Source organism: Balaenoptera acutorostrata, chromosome 13 (assembly GCF_949987535.1).
Source record: "Balaenoptera acutorostrata chromosome 13, mBalAcu1.1, whole genome shotgun sequence".
In the NCBI taxonomy this organism is placed as follows: Eukaryota; Metazoa; Chordata; class Mammalia; order Artiodactyla; family Balaenopteridae; genus Balaenoptera; species Balaenoptera acutorostrata.
The window spans coordinates 43,229,564-43,251,501 of record NC_080076.1 but is presented as its reverse complement, the minus strand read 5'-3'; the positions used below and the strand labels follow the sequence as shown (position 1 = coordinate 43,251,501).

General features: G+C 38.0%; 1 protein-coding gene across 22 annotated transcripts in view; it reads left to right on the top strand.

Annotated features, from left to right (window-relative positions):
• DTNA (dystrobrevin alpha) overlaps positions 1-21,938 on the top strand; it is a 390,068-nt gene that overhangs the window by 86,180 nt on the left and 281,950 nt on the right. For 20 of the 22 annotated variants that reach the window (XM_057526123.1, XM_057526124.1, XM_057526122.1 and 17 more), the window contains exon 1: positions 19,936-20,135. The exons of 1 other annotated variant lie outside the window; for it this stretch is intronic. The gene's annotated coding sequence lies outside the window, so the exon portion shown is untranslated. Of the gene's footprint in view, positions 1-19,635; positions 19,744-19,935; positions 20,136-21,938 lie in introns of those variants that run through there. One more of the 22 variants, XM_057526112.1, reaches the window with a different exon arrangement.

Below are 21,938 nucleotides of genomic sequence, written 5' to 3'. Positions count from 1 at the left end.
CCTCTTACATCTCCCTCCCACCCTCCCTATCCCACCCCTCTAGGTGGTCACAAAGCACCGAGCTGATCTCCCTGTGCTACGTGGCTGCTTCCCACTAGTTATCTGTTTTACATTTGGTAGTGTATATATGTCCATGCCACTCTCTCACTTCGTCCCAGCTTACCCTTCCCCCTCCCTGTGTCCTCAAGTCCATTCCCTACATCTGCATCTTTATTCCTGTCCTGCCCCTATGTTCTTCAGAACCATTTTTTTTTTCTTTAGATTCCATATATATGTGTTAGCATACGGTATTTGTTTTTCTCTTTCTGACTTACTTCACTCTGTATGACAGACTCTAGGTCCATCCACCTCACTACAGATAATTCAATTTTGTTTCTTATTATGGCTGAGTAATATTCCATTGTACATATGTGCCACATCTTCTTTATCCATTCATCTGTCGATGGACACTTAGGTTGCTTCCATGTCCTGGCTGTTGTAAATAGAGCTGCAATGAACATTGTCGTACAAGACTCTTTTTGAATTATGGTTTTCTCAGGGTATATGCCGAGGAGTGGAATCCTGGGTCGTATGATAGTTCTATTTTTAGTTTTTTAAGGAACCTCCATACTGTTCTCCGTAGTGACTGTATCAATTTACATTCCCACTAACAGTGCAAGAGGGTTCCCTTTTCTCCACACCCTCTCCAGCATTTATTGTTTGTAGATTTTTTCATGATGGCCATTCTGACTGGTGTGAGGTGATACCTCATTGTAGTTTTGATTTGCATTTCTCTAATGATTAGTGATGTTGAGCATCCTTTCATGTGTTTGTTGGCAATCTGTATATCTTCTTTGGAGAAATGTCTACTTAGGTCTTCTGTCCATTTTTGGATGAGGTTGTTTGTTTTGTTGATATTGAGCTGCATGAGCTGCCTGTGTATTTTGGAGATTAATCCTTTGTCAGTTACTTCATTTGCAAATATTTTCTCCCATTCTGAGGGCTGTCTCTTTGTCTTGTATATGGTTTCCTTTGCTGTGCAAAAGCTTTTAAGTTTCATTAGGTCCCATTTGTTTATTTTTGTTTTTATTTCCATTTCTCTAGGAGGTGAGTCAAAAAGGATCTTGCTGTGATTTATGTCATAGAGTGTTCTGCCTGTGTTTTCCTCTAAGAGTTTTATAATGTCTGGCCTTACATTTAGGTCTTTAATCCATTTTGAGTTTATTTTTTTGTATGGTGTTAGGAAGTGTTCTAATTTCATTATTTTACATGTAGCTGTCCAGTTTTCCCAGCACCACTTATTGAAGAGGCTGTCTTTTCTGTATTGTATATTCTTGCCTCCTTTATCAAAGATAAGGTGACCATATGTGTGTGGGTTTATCTCTGGGCTTTCTATCCTGTTCCATTGATCTATATTTCTGTTTTTGTGCCAGTACCATACTGTCTTGATTACTGTAGCTTTGTAGTATAGTCTGAAGTCCTGGAGCCTGATTCCTCCAGTTCCGTTTTTCTTTCTCAAGATTTCTTTGGCTATTCAGCGTCTTTTGTGTTTCCATACAAATTGTGAAACTTTTTGTTCTAGTTATGTGAAAAATGCCATTGGTAATTTGATAGGGATTGTCTTGAATCTGTAGATTGTTTTGGGTAGTATAGTCATTTTCGCAACGTTGATTCTTTCAATCCAAGAACATGGTATATCGCTCTGTTTGTTTGTATCGTCTTTAATTTCTTTCATCAGTGTCTTATAGTTTTCTGCATACAGGTCTTTTGTCTCCTTAGGTAGGTTTATTCCTAGGTATTTTATTCTTTTTGTTGCAATGGTAAATGGGAGTGTTTCCTTAATTTCTCTTTCAGATTTTTCGTCATTAGTGTATAGGAATGCAAGAGATATCTGTGCATTAATTTTATATCCTGCTACTTTACCAGATTCATTGATTAGCTCTAGTAGTTTTCTGGTAGAGTCTTTAGGATTCTCTACGTATATTATCATGTCATCTGCAAACGGTGACAGTTTTACTTCTTCTTTTCCGATTTGAATTCCTTTTATTTCTTTTTCTTCTCTGATTGTCACGGCTAAAACTTCCCAAACTATTGTTGAATAATAGTGGTGAGAGTGGGCAGCCTTGTCTTGTTTCTGATCTTAGAGGAAGTGGTTTCAGTTTTTCACCATTGAGAACGATGTTCCTGTGGGTTTGTCATATATGGCCTTTATTATGTTGAGGTAGGTTCCCTCTGTGCCTACTTTCTGGAGAGTTTTTATCATAAATGGGTGTTGAATTTTGTTGAAAGCTTTTTCTGCATCTATTGAGATTATTATATGTTTTTTTTCCTTCAGTTTGTTAATATGATGTATCACATTGATTGATTTGCGTATACTGAAGAATCCTTGCATTCCTGGGATAAACCCCACTTGATCATGGTATATGATCCTTTTAATGTGTTGTTTGGTTCTGTTTGCTAGTATTTTGTTGAGGATTTTTGCATCTATGTTCATCAGTGATATTGGCCTGTAGTTTCCTTTTTTTGCAACATCTTTGGTTTTGGTATCAGGGTGATGGTGGACTTGTAGAATGAATATAGGAGTGTTCCTTCCTCTGCTATATTTTGGAAGAGTTTGAGAAGGATAGGTGTTAGCTCTTCTCTAAATGTTTGACAGAATTTGCCTGTGAAGCCATCTGGTCCTAGGCTTTTGTTTGTTGGAAGATTTTTAATCACAGTTTCCATTTCTGCCCCTTGTTTTCATCATAGCCTTGCAAGTTACTTTTTTTTTTTTTTTTACAGATGAGTAAATTGAAGTTTTGTATAGTTTAAGTTCTTCAATACCTTACATCAAGTGAACAGAACAGCAAAATTTCAAGTCTATGATTGTATGGCTACAAAGTTTATCTTCTCTCCAGTACACCAGTGGTTCTCAATGCCAAATGCACAGAAGCACCCCAATTTATGCCCCACTTAAGATCTGTTGTATCAGGATCTCTGGGTAAGAGACCCAGGTATCAGTGTTTTATTTTAAATCCTACTAGTGTTTCTAAAGTGCTGCCAGGGTTGAAAACCATGACCACAATCACGACAGACCCTCCACCACTTTGCCAACCTTCCCACCATGGGCTCAAGGTGCTCTCATCCAAGAAAAGAGACTTGACTCAATCAGTTTATACATGGCCTGCTCCCAATTCAGTTAAGGGAGCCTGAATTTGCCAGGTAATTTGAAGTGCTCTTTATAGGTATCTGCTTTGATGTTAGTGAGAGTTTTATCTCCCGTTGTTACTTTGAGTTAATAAATGGATTACACCATGCCCAGGCTCTGACTCTCCACAAAGGGCGCTGCTCAGTGCCACTCTGCCTTTGTGAGTTTTATAACACAGCTGGTGCTTTACACATCCTACTCCATTCCAAAAATAGTTAGGTAATGCTGGGCCACACACACACACACATGCCCCACAAATGAATCAGGGCATGGTAGAAGTCATAAGCAATTGTTAAGTTTAATATCAGATTTCCTTCTATTAATTTTGAGGACACAGAACTCATTTTTCTTTGTATTATAGAAATATGTAGGTAATGTCCATGGTCGCTAACTTCCCTGAAATTGAATGCATTTGTGCAAGACCCTGACATCATATCAAAATTCAGTCAGGTATTTTGATGCATGATATGTATGTAAAAGATTAAACTGATCAGTTTAATCTCAATCCCAATAAGAAAGATTAAGGGGAAAAAACAGTAAAAACAGATAATATAGGGTAGAAGATCTCTACCCTGGCTGCACATTAGAACGTAGGAGGCCTTTTAAATGAACAGACACTCAGAATCCACCCCCCAGAGATTGATTAGATTGATTCACTTGGTCCCTTTGGAGCCCACTCATTGTTATTTTAAAAGCTCTGTGGATGATTCATATCTGCTGTTTCTTATCTTCCCCAGGCCTTCCACTGTTGTAAAAGATGGGTATTACATGAGAATATTCTGATTCACATATTTACTGTCAATGACGGGAAGGATGATGATAATGATGATAGTAACTCTATTTGAATTTGCTCTTACAAGTGCTTTACATATAGTAACTCATTTAGTACTCACAAGAGCTATTTTATGGGAGCAACATTATTATCATCTCTTTGCAGATGACAAACAGGTGTAGAGAGATTAAGTAACTCACTGCAGGACTTGGCAGAAGTGGAACACGAATCCAGAGTCTGGCTTTAGCACGCCATCTTGTTACAGCCTCCAGTGAGACCATGAAATAAGCTCCATGATATCATCCCAGCTCACCCCTCAGGTTCCCTTTCCCTTTTCCTGATTTTGCAGGGTCTAATCTAGGTTCACGTTCACTGATCCCAGTAATGGTGATAAGGAACATGAGATTCCTCCACCCTGCCATCTAACTCCTACACCCAACTTTGCAGTGGGACAGCACCAAGTCTTCAAGATTTAAGGAAGTACTGCTTGCTAGGTGGCAAATCTGTTTTGGAAAAGGAAACATTTTTATTTCTCAATACAACAGAAAAAATTTAAGGCTTTGGAAGCAGACAGATAGAAGATCAAAGTTATGTACCTTTATTTATTAATCCTAATAATCCAATTAATTTAATCTGACAGTTTCTTAATCCATTTAATAGACATACTAAATCTTAAATCATAGTATTTTAAAAAATTAAGTGGAATAAAATATATAAAGGTCCTTGGACATAGTAGGCACTCAATACACATGGGTTGCCTCCCCTTTAACCCTGCTCCCATTTCACATATACAGTTAGCTTCACACCTAGGAATTTTGTTCAGCTTCTAAATTACTGCTTTCCTTTATTCCTTTAACCTCTAGGTTTAAAAATGCTGTATGGGGCAGCCAAAATTGTCTATGTAAAAGGTCTACCAGGTAAGTTAGTGAGCTACTTAACAAAACTTCAGGGCCCTAAAAAAATTAGGAACACAGAGTGCTTCTTAAAACCCTATAAACACCAGCCCTCTGCTACCAATCCATCCAAATACCTAAAATCCCCGCCTTCAGATCTCACTAAGGAACATTAGAAAAGATTGCCTTTGTCTAAATAAAGCATGTGTCACCTTATTTTGCTTACAGCTAGCTACATGTCGGAACCTCCATATGCCATTACCATTAATGTGCAAAATGAGAGCAGGTGAAAGTCTGGAAAAAAAAAAAGGGCAGTTTTTTTTTGCTTTAAACAAATAAAATCTTACTTGAGCACACTTCAACTGTAGCCTTAAACTATAGGGAAAAAAAAAAGATTTTGGCAAACCCAAATAGCCTTTAAAGTTTCAAATGTATCTAGTTGCTGTATAGTTCATGAAATATATAGTTCATGAAATTTTCTTAATATTTATGGTGGTCTGGTTAATCAAGTCATAATACGATACTTTTACTACTTAAGAGTACAATGAAGTGGAAATCATTCTTTTCTATAGGTATCTGGCTTTTCGTGGGGGCATGGCTGATACTTCTTTCTGCTATGGAATATTTCTCCTCTCTTTCTAAACTGTTTCTTCCCTAAACAGTTAATTTTCTGTGAGGTTTATTTCATTTTCTTGATACAGTTCAGTCATTAGTTTCTTGTCAAGCTTTTGAACCTTGCTTTTAATCTTTACATTTTCTGATTCTAAAGATGCACAATTGCTTTGAAGAGTTTTAATATAATATGTAAGCTCTTTTATCTTCTCTAGCTAATTTACTACATATTTGATAAATTTTTCAGAGGTTTGTAAGGAAGCATTTGCTTGAAGGCATATATGTCTTCAAAGCTTCCCATCCAAGTGGTCCCAAGTTCTGACCCTTTCATTATATTCAGTTCCTACTGACCATCATCCATGTCATCTCCAAGGATAGCAAACAAATCTGTCATCTTCAACAAGCATTCTATCAGATTCTGGACCTGATGATGCTTCTTATGTAGAGATTTTTCCAAACATACCTTTGCGTTTTCAACTGTTCCTCCACCCCATGTTTACTGAGTTTACTTACTCTCTCTTTCCATCCTTTACCCCCATATGAAATAGTTTTAAACTTTCCTAAAGATTGGAATTTTATAGAAACTTTTCTACAATACTATCTATTGTTATGTTTTACTCTTCTGACATAAATTTTAAGGTTATTTTGGCTTAAGTCACTTGGGATTAGATGTGTTCCAATTTAACCTTCATTGACTATATTGTATCCTTCTTGTAACATTAATGGCCACCCCATCATGTTCTGCATATTTAGTTTTCTTTCCCCCATTTTTTCCTAGCAAGTCTATTTTAACCTACCTCAATAAAAGGTAGGACCTATTCCATTTTTAAATATCTGCCTCCATACTCAGCATTTCAAATAACTTTGTTTTAAGTCTGGCCTCCAAAAAAGAGGTCTCCAGTGTTTCATATTCTTACTTAAAATGCTAGAGTCTGTCATAAATTTTAACTTTTTCTTCATCTAGGACAGAAAACATTCTTTATAGCTCTTTGTTCCTATTAGCTTTTAGCTATAAGAAACCCAGTGATACCTGCTCATACCATCATCTCACAGGGGAAAAATCTCAGAGTCCTGGACCTGGACTCACACCTGCAGATATAGTGCTCACAGCCTTGCACAGTGTCTACAGGATAAGCCTGCAGTAAAGCTGTGTGCCTGTTAGTGTGACCTCTGTGGGACCAGTGGCTGCTTCAGAGCTGTAGACTACTACTGGTCACAACAGACTGCAGGGAACCCAGAACATTCCACTCAGAACCAAGGCAACAATTGGCAATCAAGACAAACCGTAGGGAGGGGGTCAAGGATGTGGACACCTTCCCTCTCACTACTGCCCCGTGATGGAACACAAAAAAAGTAGTGATATTTGTATGACCTCCAAGGAAAATGGGTGAGGATGTTTCTGACCCACCCCACCTGGAAGCCACAAAGGATAAGCAATCCATGTATTGTCACACCTGTGAACCTTCCAAACTTGCTGGCTGTCAGGAAACTCTCCTGCCCATCTCATGTGCTAAGGCTCCTTTTTCTTTGTACCAGACATCTAAGCTTCAGTCCAAGAAATGCATCCTGCCTTGAACCATCTCCCCAGAATACATTCCACCCCCAGTTTATTGCTTGTCATTAATAGTGTGTGTGTGTGTATGTGTGTGTATGTGTTGGGCATTAGAAGGGGTTTTGCTTGGCTTCATATAGCAACTGTAGATTTGTCCTTTCTCCTTTTAATTCTATTTTTGCTTCATGTGTTTTGAAGCTCTTTTTTTATTTGTATGTCTTCTTGATGAATTCATCCTTTTTTTTTTTTTTTTACTGAAATCCCTCTTGATCTCTGATAATACACCTTGTCTTGGTGTCTAATGTGTCCAATGTTTTTTAATATAGGCACACCAACATTTTCTGATATAACTTTTTGTATTCTTTTACTTTCAACCAATCTGTGTTTTTATACTTAAAGTGTATTTCTTTTAAAAAAGCATATAGTTTGGTCCTTCCTTTTTACTCTGTTTGATAACAGAGTGTTTATTCCATTTATATTTAATGTAATGTTTGCTATCATTAGATTTAAGCCTACTATCTTGATATTTGTTTTCTCTTTGTCTCATCTATTCTTTGTTCTTGAGTTCCTTATTTCTTTGCCTTCTTTTGAGTTAACTAAATATTTTATCTCCTCTATTGATTTTTTTAACTGTATCTCAGTGGAATTTTTTTTTTTTCACTAGTTGTTTCTTGAGATTTTAAAATATGTATCTTTAACTTATTCCCTACTTTCAAATAATATTTCTGAAAGAACAGTCTTAAGAACCTTATAAAAGTATAATTCCCTATACTTACTTGCTGTCCTTTTTCTTTTTATCATATATTTTATTTATTCATAGGTAATAAACACAAAATATATTATTATTTTTGCTTTAAATAGTCATTAGTTTTTTTATGTAGATAATAGATAGATAGATAGATAGATAGATGATAATTTGTAAAAGGTCTTTGACACTTACCCAGATATTTATTCATTTATCCATTTTAGTGCTTTCCTTTTTGTAGATCCAGGCTTCCATGAGGAATAATTTCCTTTCACCTTGAAAAACTTCCTTTCTCGTCTCTTGTAGTGTTTATTTTATAGAAATGAATTATCTCAACTTTTTCCTGTCTTGTTTCACCCTCTTACTGAAAGATATTTTTGCTGAACAGAAAAGTCTATGTTAACAGGTGGTTTCCTTCAGCATTTTGCAGATATTGCATTGTCTTATGGAATTCAATATTTTAGATGAAAAATCAGACATTATTTTCAAAGCTGTTCCTTGAATATGATGTCTTTTTTCTCTGCCTGCTTTTAAGATTTACTATTTACCTGTTTCTTAGCAGTTTAATTGTAAAATGCCTGAGTGTGTTGTTGTTATTGGTTGGTTGTTTGGTTGGTTGGTTACTTTGTTTGTTGTTACATTTATCCTACTTGGGTTTCACTTAGCTTTTTTCATACATGGATTGAATTCTTTCAATTTTTGACAATATTCACCTATGATTTCTTCAAATATTTCTTTTTCTCACATCCTTCTGGAGGTACAGTTACACATATGTTAGACCATTGGATATTGTGTTACAGTCACAGATTTTCTATTCTGTTTTTTCCCTTTTGTTTCAATTTGGATGATTTTATTGACCTGTCTTAAATTTTACTGATCCTTTCTTCTGCTGGGTTCAGTCTACTATTCAGCCTACTGAATGGATTCTATATTTATGATACTGTAATTTTTATTTTTATAATTTCCATTTGGTTCTTCCTTATTGTACCCATATCTCTGCTGAAATTCCCCAGCTGTTAAATGTGTGCTTCCCATTTTTCCATTATATCATTTTAACGTATTTAATACTTGTCTATTAAGTCCAACATCTGGGCTGTCTGTGGGTCTGCTTCTATTGCTTATTTTTAAATTTTCATTAGGGGGTCACATTTTTCTGCTTCTTCACGTGTTCTACATTTTTTATTGTATAGTTTTTTATATTGTATAGATTTTGTATAGGTATTGATAGATTTTGTAGAGATATTGTACAGATTTTTTATAGTGTTCTATATTTTTATTGTATATTGCCTTCATGGGTAAAAGAATAGTAGTAAAATAATATTTAACCTCAGAAAAGGGCTCACTCCTTCTATCAATCAGGCTGCTAATATGTGTGTATGTGTTGGTGGTGTATGTTGTGTGCAGGGGACTGAATCAATCTAATATGTGCTAGATCTGAACCTGGGCTTTTCTACAGCTTTAGTTAAATCCCTACCTCAATAGGACCTTTCCTTTAGGTATACTGAGCTTGGCAATGCTCTGGAGATGTCTTCATGCCTAGCCTAACAGCCAACATTTCTGAACCACAGGAAATCTCTCCCTCCTTTACACTCCAGCTCCCAACTGTTCAGGCTTAAAGACCTCTTTCGCCACCAGGTTGCCATGACCCCCAGCCACTGGAGAGCTGGTGCAATGAACAGAGTGAAGACCTCGTGCATCTTGTGGGGATCTTTGTCAGCTCTCCTGCCCTGCCCTACCCTGTCTCAACCACCCCCAAGCATTCAGTGAAAGCCTGCAGGAAAGGGTTGGCAGTCAGATACAGATTCTCTCTGTGGTTGGGGTGCCTCAGGATTCTAATCTATGATACCAGGCCATTTGCACCTGTTAAAAGTTTGCTAACAGTTGGGCTAGTTGTCCTTACACGCCCCTACTCCCCCTTCCCATGTGATGAGGGTGTTCCTCCTCTCACCAGGTCCCCAGGAGTGATAAAAGCTATAGAATTCTTCTCTCCAAGGAAGGGTTCATCTCATTTTGGAAATTAATTAATCTAGGTTTCTTTGGGTCTACAGTTCTTTGGTGGGTTATTTCATACCTACTGCATTCACCTCCCCACAATACCCTCCAGCCACCCCTAAGTCTTTAAGGTGTGCATATAAGAAGTAAGCCCACCTTGGGAAGGCAGACCTGGAAGCAGTCTCAAGGCCTTTGGGACAGAGTCCCAAGTACCAGCACATGCTGAGAAGAGAGTTACTGGTTCTTTTTCTAATTCATAGCTCAGTGGGGAAAAACACAGGCAAAGGAGGACTAGAGCAGCAAGGCCCTCTGAATTGTGACGCCCATGGCAGGGCCTTCTCTCCTCGCTTGGCTGGGTCTGAGGGCAGTACTGATGAAAACATATTTAGTATTTTGGAGATAGGTGGGAAAACTTAATAGAGAGAGGACAAATATGGATGGAAAATGATGGATGCTAAGGATGACCTTTGACTCTTTGTCCATGGCCAACTCTTACAGCTGTAGAAATCATAGAACGTATACATCTTCCCAAGAGTAGAAGGTAGCTTCAATGTTGATGAGATACTCTTAAAGAAATAGGGTACAGTATATCTTCTAGAAAGGTAATATCTCCAGATTGACATATTATAAGGAGCAGAACTAATGGGTTAAATGAATCAAGACAAAGCTTGCCTCAAATAATAAAATACACAAACTTGGCCCACATGAGAATGACTATGACAACTTAAAAGGGAAATTACTTCTTTGTCAAATTTACATTGCCTTCCAATCGAAAGCAAGCACAAAATGACTGCTGTGATAAATTTAAGATAATTTACTTCTCTTGATTGGGTTATGAGTTAATTGATAGTTTAGGTAGAACTTCAGTTACAAAAGAATTTATTTTTAAGCTACATAGTTTTTACATATGAAGGAATTATTTATAATTATATGTGTTCCTATATTTAATTCCACAGATATATAATGAAAGTTTTAATGTAAGGGACTACGACAAACTTCAGAATAAAAAGATAACTTTATTTTAATTAAATGTTATTTTTCACTGTGTCTGATATAGATAATTGTATACTTTGCTGGGATTTAGCTGTCATTTTAACATTGGATACGTTTGTAGAAAAGTATGAAATATTATGTTGCCTCCCCACATACATGCACAATTGCTGAATTTGTTGGGATCATTTTGGAGAGAGGTTGGAGAATTTGTTTCCTTTTTAAAGCAATGCTGAAGAGTGAAGGCAGAGAGTTACAGTTAATATGGTGACTGGAACATATACTTAATTCCACCCTCTCCCTCCCAAAGAAATCCTATAGTGACAGTAAACAAAAAATACTTACTAGAAAAAAGAAAACAGGAGAGCCTACAACACAGGGAGCTGTTGACATAGTATTTGGAAAATGGAAAGGGAATGGCTGAGCGGTACTTGATTTAGCTGAGCAGAGGATGTGGAAAGCCAGGTGCCTGCAGAGGAGATGCCTACATAGATGGAAATGGAGACTCCCTAGAACGCTGGCAAGGCTCAAGGACTAGAAGTCTGTTGAAGCCAGAGGTGAGAAGTGGAGCTGAAAGCAGAACTTGGTTGAAAGTCTTAAAAAGAGTAGTTGGACTCTTAAATCGCCTCTTCCACCCCGTACAGCCTGGCAACTACCTCTCCCTCACCTTGCAGGAGACATGGCGGGAGGGGGCCTTATTCTCTGGAGTAACTTAATTAGAGAGGTTACAAACAGCAATATTGGAAACAGTGGCAGGTGGGGGTGAGGTGCAACACTGAAATCTGGTGGATTAAGTGGAAATCTGCATGCTGAACAGTGGTAAACTTCTCTCAATTTCAAGCCTTTTCACCCAGCTTTGCTTCCAGGACACTGGCAACTGAGCTTGTCCCTTCTGGATAGGACATTGGAGGGGGGCTTCTCTAGAGGATCTGACTACCCAAGGGGGCAGAAACCTAGTTACCCTTGAGGGTGTTTCAGTGAAGGCTCAGCTTTGTCTAATCACTTTATGGTAATGTCGTAACGCCCATAACACAGTGGCTGGGTGGATAGTGAGGGAATACCAGATGTGGGGAATGTCTCTAACATAACAGAGACCAAAACACACAAACAAAGAAAGAAGAAATTGAAGCAAATAAAGATTGCAAGGAAGAGATTAAAGCTTTTTAAAAAACCTGAAATGTATATAGTCTTTGATATCAGAAAAGAAATTGTGTCCATGAAACAAAACGTGGTGTAATAAAAACAATTAGAGACAAATAGAATTCTTAGAAATTAAACATATGTTAGCAGAAATAGAATATTCAACAGAAGAGAGATGAGGAATTATTCCAGAGAGGAGGTGGTAGAAAGATGAATATAAGAGAAAAGATAATAAAATTAAGGAATCAGTCTAAGGGTCCAACATCCAACTAAAAGGAGTTTAGTTTCAGAATGAAAGAACAGGGGAAATAGAGCTCAGAAATTGCTTTAAAATAAAATTTCCCCAGGAATTGGAGGAGATGAGTAAAATTTCCTTGAGTTTCAAACACAATCAATGGCGCGGGGGCGGGTGGTGGTGGAAATGGGGGACCATACCAAAGTATACTGTCATGGGATATTAGAACACCAGGGATAAAAAAGAAATAATATTTGGATGATGGAACAGAATGACTTGTAAATAACAGCATGAGGAACTACATGACAGTGAAGAAATTCCTTGAAATTTCTGAGGGAAAAGTATTTCTAAACAATGAATTCTGTAGTCAAGCTATTGATTAATGGAAGAAGAGAATAAGGATATTTTCATGCATTCGGGTTCTCCAAAACTTAATTTGTCCTGAGCATCTTTCTCAGGAAGTTGCTGGAGTTTATGCTCCCTCCGGTCACCCATGGGGGAGTCCATCAAGAAGGCGAGAACAAAGAACCCAGCAAAGGGACTCAATACCAAAGAGAAGCAAAAGCCAGTCCCGCGATGACAGCTCAGAAGCACTATTGCTACAAAAAGGACCAGGGTGGGGAGAGGGTGGGGGAGCGGTAGACGGTATGCAGAAAAAAATAGTTGATATGTTTGTCTGTATTAAGAGGAATGTTACACGTCTATTGGAGAGTTTGAAAAAAATGTAATGATAGGCAGATAGAAAATTAAACAAACAAAAATATGACACAACCACCAGTGTCAGGAAAAAGAAAACTGTGTAAAAGAAAGGAAATGGACTCATATATCCCATGTGGTTTACATGTGAACAATATATACGTAGCCAAAATAATGTAATCACTGATGAGTGCTTCCCCTGAAATTGTTGTGTAATTAAATTGTGAGGATTAAAGAAAGGAAAGTGTGTGTGTGTGTGTGTGTGTGTGTGTGTGTAAATGAGAATGAGGAAGGGAGGGAAAGAGGGAGAGAGAGGTTGAGAGCAAACATGCTGGAGAAGGTGTGTATAAGAACTAAATTCTTATTTTCCATAGTAGGAGGACAATAGATAATATTGACATTTGAAAAAATTTTTTTAAATAGGCGTACAAGAACATCATTTAAGAATATAGACTGATCATCATAATTACCAGTTACGAGTTGATGGTCATTGTCTCTGGGATTCTAGGGTGAGGAGGGATGGGATTGGGATGGGACATTCTTTTAAGCTCTATTATTCTACATGGCTTTAAAAAATATGTGCATATTTTTTAAAAATATATTACCGTTATACTTTTAAAATGAACTGAATGCAATGAATTCTAGTGCTTAAAGGTTTTCAAGCTAAGCTTCCCAGATTCCTGGAGGTTTCCACAGGGACTGCTTAAGGAAGAGGCAGGGCCCCAGGTTTCACACCTGAGTTTCTGCTAAAGGAGCTATGCCTTGTCATTGTTAAGTTTCAGTGAACTATTTCCTTTGAACAAAGGGTTCCCTAGTGAAACAACACCAACAAACAAATTTTAAAAGCACTGATGAGTCACATGCTCATCTGGAGAAAAACTGCTCCCAAATAAATAAGTTGGATATAATAACCACCAGACTCCATCCAGCTTGCCTATCACCTGTCATTTTCTTTTACCACATACAATAGAATTGTCCTATTTCCAACTCTTGATAAATCTCAAGAGGCTTGGAGTAGAACCAATATGGATTATACATGTGATTATGATTTGAAGTGATGACATTAAATACATTTTCAAGGCATCAGGGATGGCGCATACTGCCAGAGCTCACGTAAGTGGTATCATAAGGTGTATCTCTCTGTCCCTAGGATGAGGTTGGATATTCTAGTTTTGCCTAGTGATTGTGATATATTTATGATTGTGCTTTAATTAGGGTTGATTTTGGTCCCACAAAGGAAAAATACCCCTACCCCAGCTTAAAGGAAAAGGTACAAATAAAATCTGTATTTCTAATATTAAAGATAATCCATATCTTTTGTAAGTGTGGAGTATTGATTGTTTCCTGGGCTATAGAGCTTCTCAAAAACAAAAAAAACATCCTTAACTCAGTGAGTTTAATTTGGGGAAAGATCAAATGCTGAAACACATACTCCTGAGAAAGTTATTCTCTCATCAACCAATATCTATCTATCTCCCTCTTCCCCTCCCACCACCCCTGCCACTTACAATTTGAAATGTTGTACCTCTTCTGTGGGCTTCCATTATTTCTCAGTCTAAAATAACTAAAAGTTTCTTTGAAAAGTACATATAATTTTTATAAAGTTTATACAAAATACAATATAAAATATATTCATTTAATGTATTTTATATATTCTTATTTTACATGTATATCTCATTTGATGTTGACAACAACTCTTTGAAATTTGTATGATTGTTCTCATTGTGGAGATGAGGAAATATAGTGGCCGTTGGAATTTGACCCCTCCCAAGTTGCATGGCTAATGCGGGAAATGCAAAAAGAAATCTACATTTTCTGATTATCATTCTACTTGGGCCAAACATCTGTTAATTAATAAAAAGACTAATCTTTATCAAAAGCATACACATAACATAAAAAAATTCCATATTACATATATAGGATGACTAACTAGTCCTGGTTTGCCTGAGACTTTCCTGATTTTATCACTGAAAATCCTGCATCCCGGGAAATCCCTTAGTTCCATTCAAACCGGGATGGTTGGTCACTTTACATGTAGTGCTCAGCCTAAGAGGCTATAATGGCTACCTTTTATGGGAACTGAGAGTGATACAGGAAATGAAATGCAAGGAGAGGAAAGAGATCGAGATAGTTTATTTAGACAAGGATGAAGATAATTTCTTACCCATATCAAAGAAAATCAATTTTAGCAACCACAGCAATAGGACAAAACAATTACTGCAACTTTTCAAAAACTTTCACGTAAATAAATATGTCTGTAGCTTCAAGATCCATGTCAGTATCCAAAAGACACACAAATATGACACTAGCAGATATTGAACAATAAAGTGTTCCATGAGAAGAAATCATAAAACACACAGCCAGATGTCCTAGGGCCAAACTACCTAATCTTCCCATTTAGAACTTACTGTCCTCAAAGTCTGCCTCATTCAAAGGTGCTGCTCCCCAGTCTGGCTTACAGTTTGGTCCCTGCTTCTGCTGTACCAGATTCTGTTCCCCCATCTCTTCCCTGTTCTCACTGGTGCCTTTAAGATCACTCTTTTTCTTGGGTATTTCTCTTGATGCCCTTTCTTCACATTAACCTAAGCCCCTTTAAGCTTCTTCTGTGTCTCTTTCCACGTTGGAGAGCCTCCCCATTTCCTGTCCACTCCCCTCCCAACCCACCTGCCACAAAAGAGACCCTGAGAAGAGAAATAGAGATGCCTCTCCAAGGACAAGGAGGAGGGAGAAGGAATGAGGAAGGGCTGCAATTATCTTTATTTGAATATTTTGGGTGTGTGTGTGTGCCTGTGTGTGGACCCATAAATCATTTAGATAGGATTCCTTCTGGCCTTTATCTTTCCTTCTAGTGTCCACAGGTGTTCTAATATAGTTGAAATCATGGGGCATATACATTTATACGCTAAGCGTTAACCCATGTCTTCCTGTTGTCATCAAAACTACCATTGTTGGGCTTCCCTGGTGGCGCAGTGGTTGAGTCTGCCTGCCAATGCAGGGGACACGGGTACGAGCCCTGGTCTGGGAAGATCCCACATGCCGCGGAGCAACTAGGCCCGTGAGCCACAACTACTGAGCCTGCGCATCTGGAGCTTGTGCTCTGCAACAAGAGAGGCCACGACAGTGAGAGGCCCGCGCACCGCCATGAAGAGTGGCCCCCACTTGCCACAACTAGAGAAAGCCCACGCACAGAAATGAAGACCCAACACAGCCATAAATAAATAAATAAATAAATAAGAAGAAACACTGTTCCCTTTAGCTATACCCTCCTATCTGCCATTCCCACAGCCCTACACCACCACTAATCTACTTTCTATCTCTATAAAAAAAAAATAAAAACAAAAACAAAAAACTACCGTTGTTCCCAGTTATTTTCCACCAAATATGATATTATAATTAGTAAATTTCTACATATGGACCTTTCCATAATTAGGGCTATTTTCATACCATAGGCATTCAAAATGAGTGCCCAATTTCATCTAATTTTGTAATTGATCAGCATTTAATAAGATTATACGTAGTATGCTGCTGTTTTGAATCCCTTACATATCTGTTGTTAGAACCCCTATATATATATATATAGTTTTTCTACTTTTTTCTTGGGCAGTGTCTATTGTAATTACTTTTCAAACAACTACTACTTGGATTTATTATTTTTTTCCTCAGGGGAAAAACCCCCACAATTTATCCCCCTCCCCCACAAAAAACAAACTCACTTTTGTATAATGAGTGTCTTAGTCCATTCAGGCCACTATGACAATATACCATAGACTGGGTGGCTTACAAACAACTGAAATAAGCAACAGAAATTTATTTCTCTCAGTCTGAAGACTGGAAGTCCAAAATCAAGATGCCAACAGATTTGGTGTCTGATGAGGGCTTGCTTCCTGGATCATAGAGGCCCGTCTTTTTGCTGTGTCCCCTCATGGTGGAAGGGACAAAGAAGCTCTCTGGGGTCTCTTTTATAAGGGCACTAATCCCATTCATGAGGGCTCCACCCTCATGACCTAAGCACCTCCCAAAGGCCCCACCTTCTAATACCATCACATGAGAAATTGGGTTTCAACATATGAATTTGGTGGGATACAAATATTCAGTCTATAGCAAATAGTGTATTTTTTTAAAATAATTGTATGTAAAAGACAAAATCATCCACAGAACTATCAGCGTGAGAATACAGCCTATGCCCGTGTCTTAAGGACGCCAGGGAGGAAAAAATAACAGGGATCATTTGCTTTTCATTGCCCAGATTTTTCATACACACAGATGCCTCCCAGATCAGCTAAAACCTGAGTTTTAACACCTTGTTCACCCCTCAAGGAGACTGCTACCAGCATTTGCCATCCATAGAACAGTGCTAAGACAGTCTATTTCTGGAGAATGAAGCAGAGATTAACTGCTTGTTCATGATAAATCAAGGGTATTTGATTTGCCTGTTACATGCCCAGTCTTCTTTGGAAGCAAGCCCTGGAAGCTATTTTTTCTGATCAAATCCTAACTCTCATGTTAGTGCTTGTGAAAGAGAAAAATAACATTTACTCATGATAAAGACTGAGTTCTAGCCATTATAAATCTTATCAACTGCCGCATGAAGGTTAGGGGGAGAAAAAGAAGAAAAAGAAATTCCCATGTGCTCACTCAACCTTGGGTTTAGACTCATGCTACCACTACTGTTGCACACTGTTCTGGAATTTCTGTGATTGAAACAAATGAAAATATAAAAGGAGATAAAGTTGGGAACCTAAGGAGATGTTTGCTTGTTGAATGTTGTACTGTAAGGAACGGCCAGTAACATTTCAATAAAGAAAATTGTTATAGTTTACTAGTTAATATGAATTATTAGGAGGGCCTAATATTTTCTTTATTTCTCTTAGAAGCCAGCAAGATCAATAGAAATAAACTTAGCAGAATTCGCCATGTTGGTGTTTAGAGTCATTCACTCACACAGACACAAAATGTATAATAATCTTTTTTTTTTTTTTTTTGCTCCTATAAAGGTGCTCAGTGCCTAATATACCTTCCATATAATCTTTTGGTTAATGGCTTGAAAAGAGATATAATTCCCCCCCACCCCATTATCTAAAATGTAAGCCAACATATAACAATTTTCCATTGGTTAAAATATACACTTTTACACAAGCAATCGTTTGCTTGTTTCAGCAAACATTTCTTAGGTGTCAGTTGTGCTAATGTTCACTCAAAGGTACAGCATAAGTGAATAGTGTGGCCGAATGTGAACCAGATGACCTGCCGCCAACTCTGTCCACTCTTAGCTCACACGTGTTTTGACACCATCCATTAGCCTTGGGGAGAAGTGTTTTGATAGAGGGAGGAAGAATCACAAAGACAGGGATGTGTGCTCTCTGGGTGAGTGGTTATTTCTATTTATTTCTGAAGTTATTCGGATGTCCTTATCTATCAGCGTTACCTACAGCTTGAAATTTCCCTAAAATAATCAGCTTGGGAATAAGAATAAGGAAAGTTTCTTCCTCCTCTCCCTCCTTCTTTCAATCTTTTTTTTTTTTTTTAAAGGACATCTAGTAACAAGGCTGAGGAGTGAGCAGGTTGGTAAGATCAGTCTATATGGGGCATCAAGATATCACCGAAATAAATTAGCCATAGGATGCCAGTTAATCAACTGTTCACTCACGGTTCCCTAAAATGGTCTTGTTCAGATGTGGCAAAAGACCACCTAGAACAGAACATTTAAAACCAACCACAGACAAAGAGAAAGGTTTCTTTTTGGGAGTCACCCTTTGCCGTTGGGTATTTTCGAGATGTCTGTACAAGTTGCTAGGAGCAGCTATGGCCACAGCACCACCCTGAGCCCAGCCAGCTGACATTTGCCTGGAGCTGGCAGAGACAGCCAGATGAGATCTGGAAACCCCAGAATGCCTGGGGTTGTGGTTTGTCTGATTGCCGAAATTATAAATCCTCTATCAGGCCTTTCAAGAAGTTGTCTGGTCCACAACATTGCACGTAATACACTCACTATTTTGAACAGGGTGAGGTAAATTATTTTCAGCAGCAGCAGATCTTTTGATCCCAGTGACCACGAAATAAATATTAAATACAATTTTAGGAGTGATTTAAAGGGACTCCACATTATTCATTCTTGTCAGATCCTGTTTGAGAAAATGTATATTTTCCCCTCATTTCCATTGACTCAATTTTTCTCTGTTCAGACATGTGTGTGTGAGTGTGGGGTGTGGGAGAGTATTGTACATGGCCAGCCCCACCCAGGCCTCACCGAAGTTTACAAGACAGTCCTGGAAAAGAAGACTTGACAGGGAGATAGAAGTGTTTCCTGCACCCTCTCCTCCTGCTGTCTGCAATATAAAATATAGGACAGGTGAAAGCAGTTTTTTCACAATTCCTATGAGCAAGGTTTTCTCTCACAGAAAATCCACGTATGGAATAGTTGCCCTTCAGAATACCTTCAAGCATTCAGCATGACCATGGCTTCCTCTAATGGGTCCCAACTCATTTACTAATAAGGAAATTCAGCTTTTAACCACAGATTTGCCATTTCCCTTTTCTACTGCATCCATAGCCATTTGGGGTAACATTATAGGTGAATATTCAAACATAAATGCTATGCAACAACAAAAATATTTGTCATGCTCCCAAATATTTGCCCTGTTTCTCCTCAAAGTTAAGGGGGAAAAAATCCAGAAAACTTACTTGTTTGTATTGTGTATACCTGGGAAGTTTTTCACGCTGAGTAACAGAACACAACTTGAGCTGCCTTGCTTTCTGCTTCCAGGAATGCCAATCAGAGAACATTCTTTTTCAGACAGCCAAGTTTGGAAGTCAGTTGGTTTCTGGTAGGAGGTAGGGGGAGGGGATGGCAGTGGGAAAAGCACAGTGAGTCCTCCGGCTGATCTTCAGTTTCCAAGTGTTTCCGCAATAGCCATCAATGAAAGCATCTCCTTTTACCCACGTGGAGACAGGTAAAAAGACAGCTGAGTAAATCAGTATTAGATGTAGCAACGGAAGCTCAGTCAGAGCATGGAGGGGGGTTAAGGGGGTGGAGGGGGTGGAGGGAGGGCTTTTGACAGCCTGCCATTGGTGAGCTTACCAAAGGCATCTGCCAGTGGGACTTCAGTGGAATGTGAAACCAAATCATTTTCAAGTTAAAGATAGACACAGTATACACCAGGATCTAGAAGCTGGATTTTAACCTCGTGTCTCTCCCTAGAATTTCAGAGAGTCCTGTTGTGATCTCTGTTGTAATTAGCCATTTGGTTAAGGTTTATTCTTTACATGAATGTGCTAGGAATTCATATATGTTCGGGATGTACTGGAATTAAAAGGATTTAAGAGATCATGTACATACTCTAGGGTAAGTGCAAAGATGTTGCTTCTCTGGGAAGGTTAATGTTGCATTTTTCTTTTCATTTGTGTGAATGAAAAAGTGATCAGGGAGATTTTCCAGTGTTGTAACTTTGTTACCTTTCTTGAGATATTTGGCCTTTTACATTTTGTGAAGTAGAAAGAAAGTATTTCAGCTTAGTTTTGAAGATGACCTTGCACTTCTAACTTCAGTTTGGCTTTACCTTTACTTACTTTTCCCTCTATTAACTCCTTAAACACCCTGCATTTCTTGAATTACAATGTCAGTAGTTGAACATGTCACAACACCAACTAAATGTTATTCTGTCCATGATGCCATTGGAGGTGACTGTATTCTTGTGAGATGGAGTTATTTCCCTTGCTTGGCACTATGGCATTTTCTAATTTAAAAAAGGAAAAAAGAAAAAAATAATAAAAGTGGCGGGGGGGGGGAGTTGGTAGAAAGTGCATAAGAAGCCGTTGGAAGATATTCTGTTAAAAAAAAAAAAAAAGATGAGAAAAATAGGCAATTTTCCATTGAAGAGAACAATTTATTAATAGAAGTTATTTTTTGGTGTTGCCTCATTAATTCCAAGCAGGTTCTCCTCCTCCAAAAAAGCTGATATTTGCTAAGTGAATAGAGGCGTTCTGATTCTACAGAGCTTGAGAGTGGAGGAGGGAGAGAGTTGTCTGATTTGCTGTTGCCTCGCTATGTGCTGAGGATTTCAAAACTTTTTTAGTTAAAAGAAAGAATGACAAACCTTAGTCCTCTTCATGTTTTTGACCATGTATAGGTTTTGTTTCTTGTTTTGTCCAGTGACCTCTCAGCTCTCTTAGAGGCAGCTTTTCCAAACTTGCACAGCATTCCTTCTGAATAAATACTGTCCATAATCGTCACAGAGTACATGGTATGAATTGGAAATTCTACTTTATATGGGGAAAATAAATGTGCTGATGTGCTTATTACAGAGCATGGGGCTGAACAGTTGTTGCACGTAACTGGCCGGGTTTTGTTCTGTCAAATCAACCAGAATCTAATGAACTAAGTTGGCTGAACTAGGTACGAACAATGAATGATAATATGGATCTTTCACTCAACTTTGATCAGAATAAATAATAATACAGCGTTACTCTTCTAAAATGAAAAATGAACATAATGAACATGATACTGATAGAGTCACTTAATTTTACAGTTTTGTTAGATCACGGTTAACCTTCCCTAATATCTATAATTAACCCATTAAGTTGTGAAAGTTGCAGTTAATTTTCACTTCTCTGCAAGTGGATGGCACGTTTGTATATTTTCCCTGGTGACATTGGATGCCGGTCCCCCTTGCTTTACCCGGCTGTGTCCTGCACTGTTGACAAGAGGAGGGAACCTGACAGGAATCATAGGTGTCTCCAAGAAATTTGGGAGAGCATGCATCACACACACCAGGACACACACAAACACTTACATGTAAACTTACCTTTTACTTAACTAATATACTTCTGATTGAATTATACATACAAATAAAATTATATTAGTATGGGGCTTTGTTTTTGTTTTCAGTGTGTCAAAAGAAAACCAAAAAAGGATACAACATTTAAAAATTCTAAAATGTAAGAATTTTAGACGTATGTGGCCAGATCGCGTTGACAGGAGAAGGGGCCGATGAATATCTCTCTGCTGCTGCGATGTCCCTGCTGACATCGTCAAGCTTGGATTTTATTTCTTTGAACATAGTAAGTGTAGTTGTTTTATAATATACATCTGCTAATTCTAATATCTCAAGAGTTACCAAGATTTGTTTGTATTATTATTGCTCCTGTC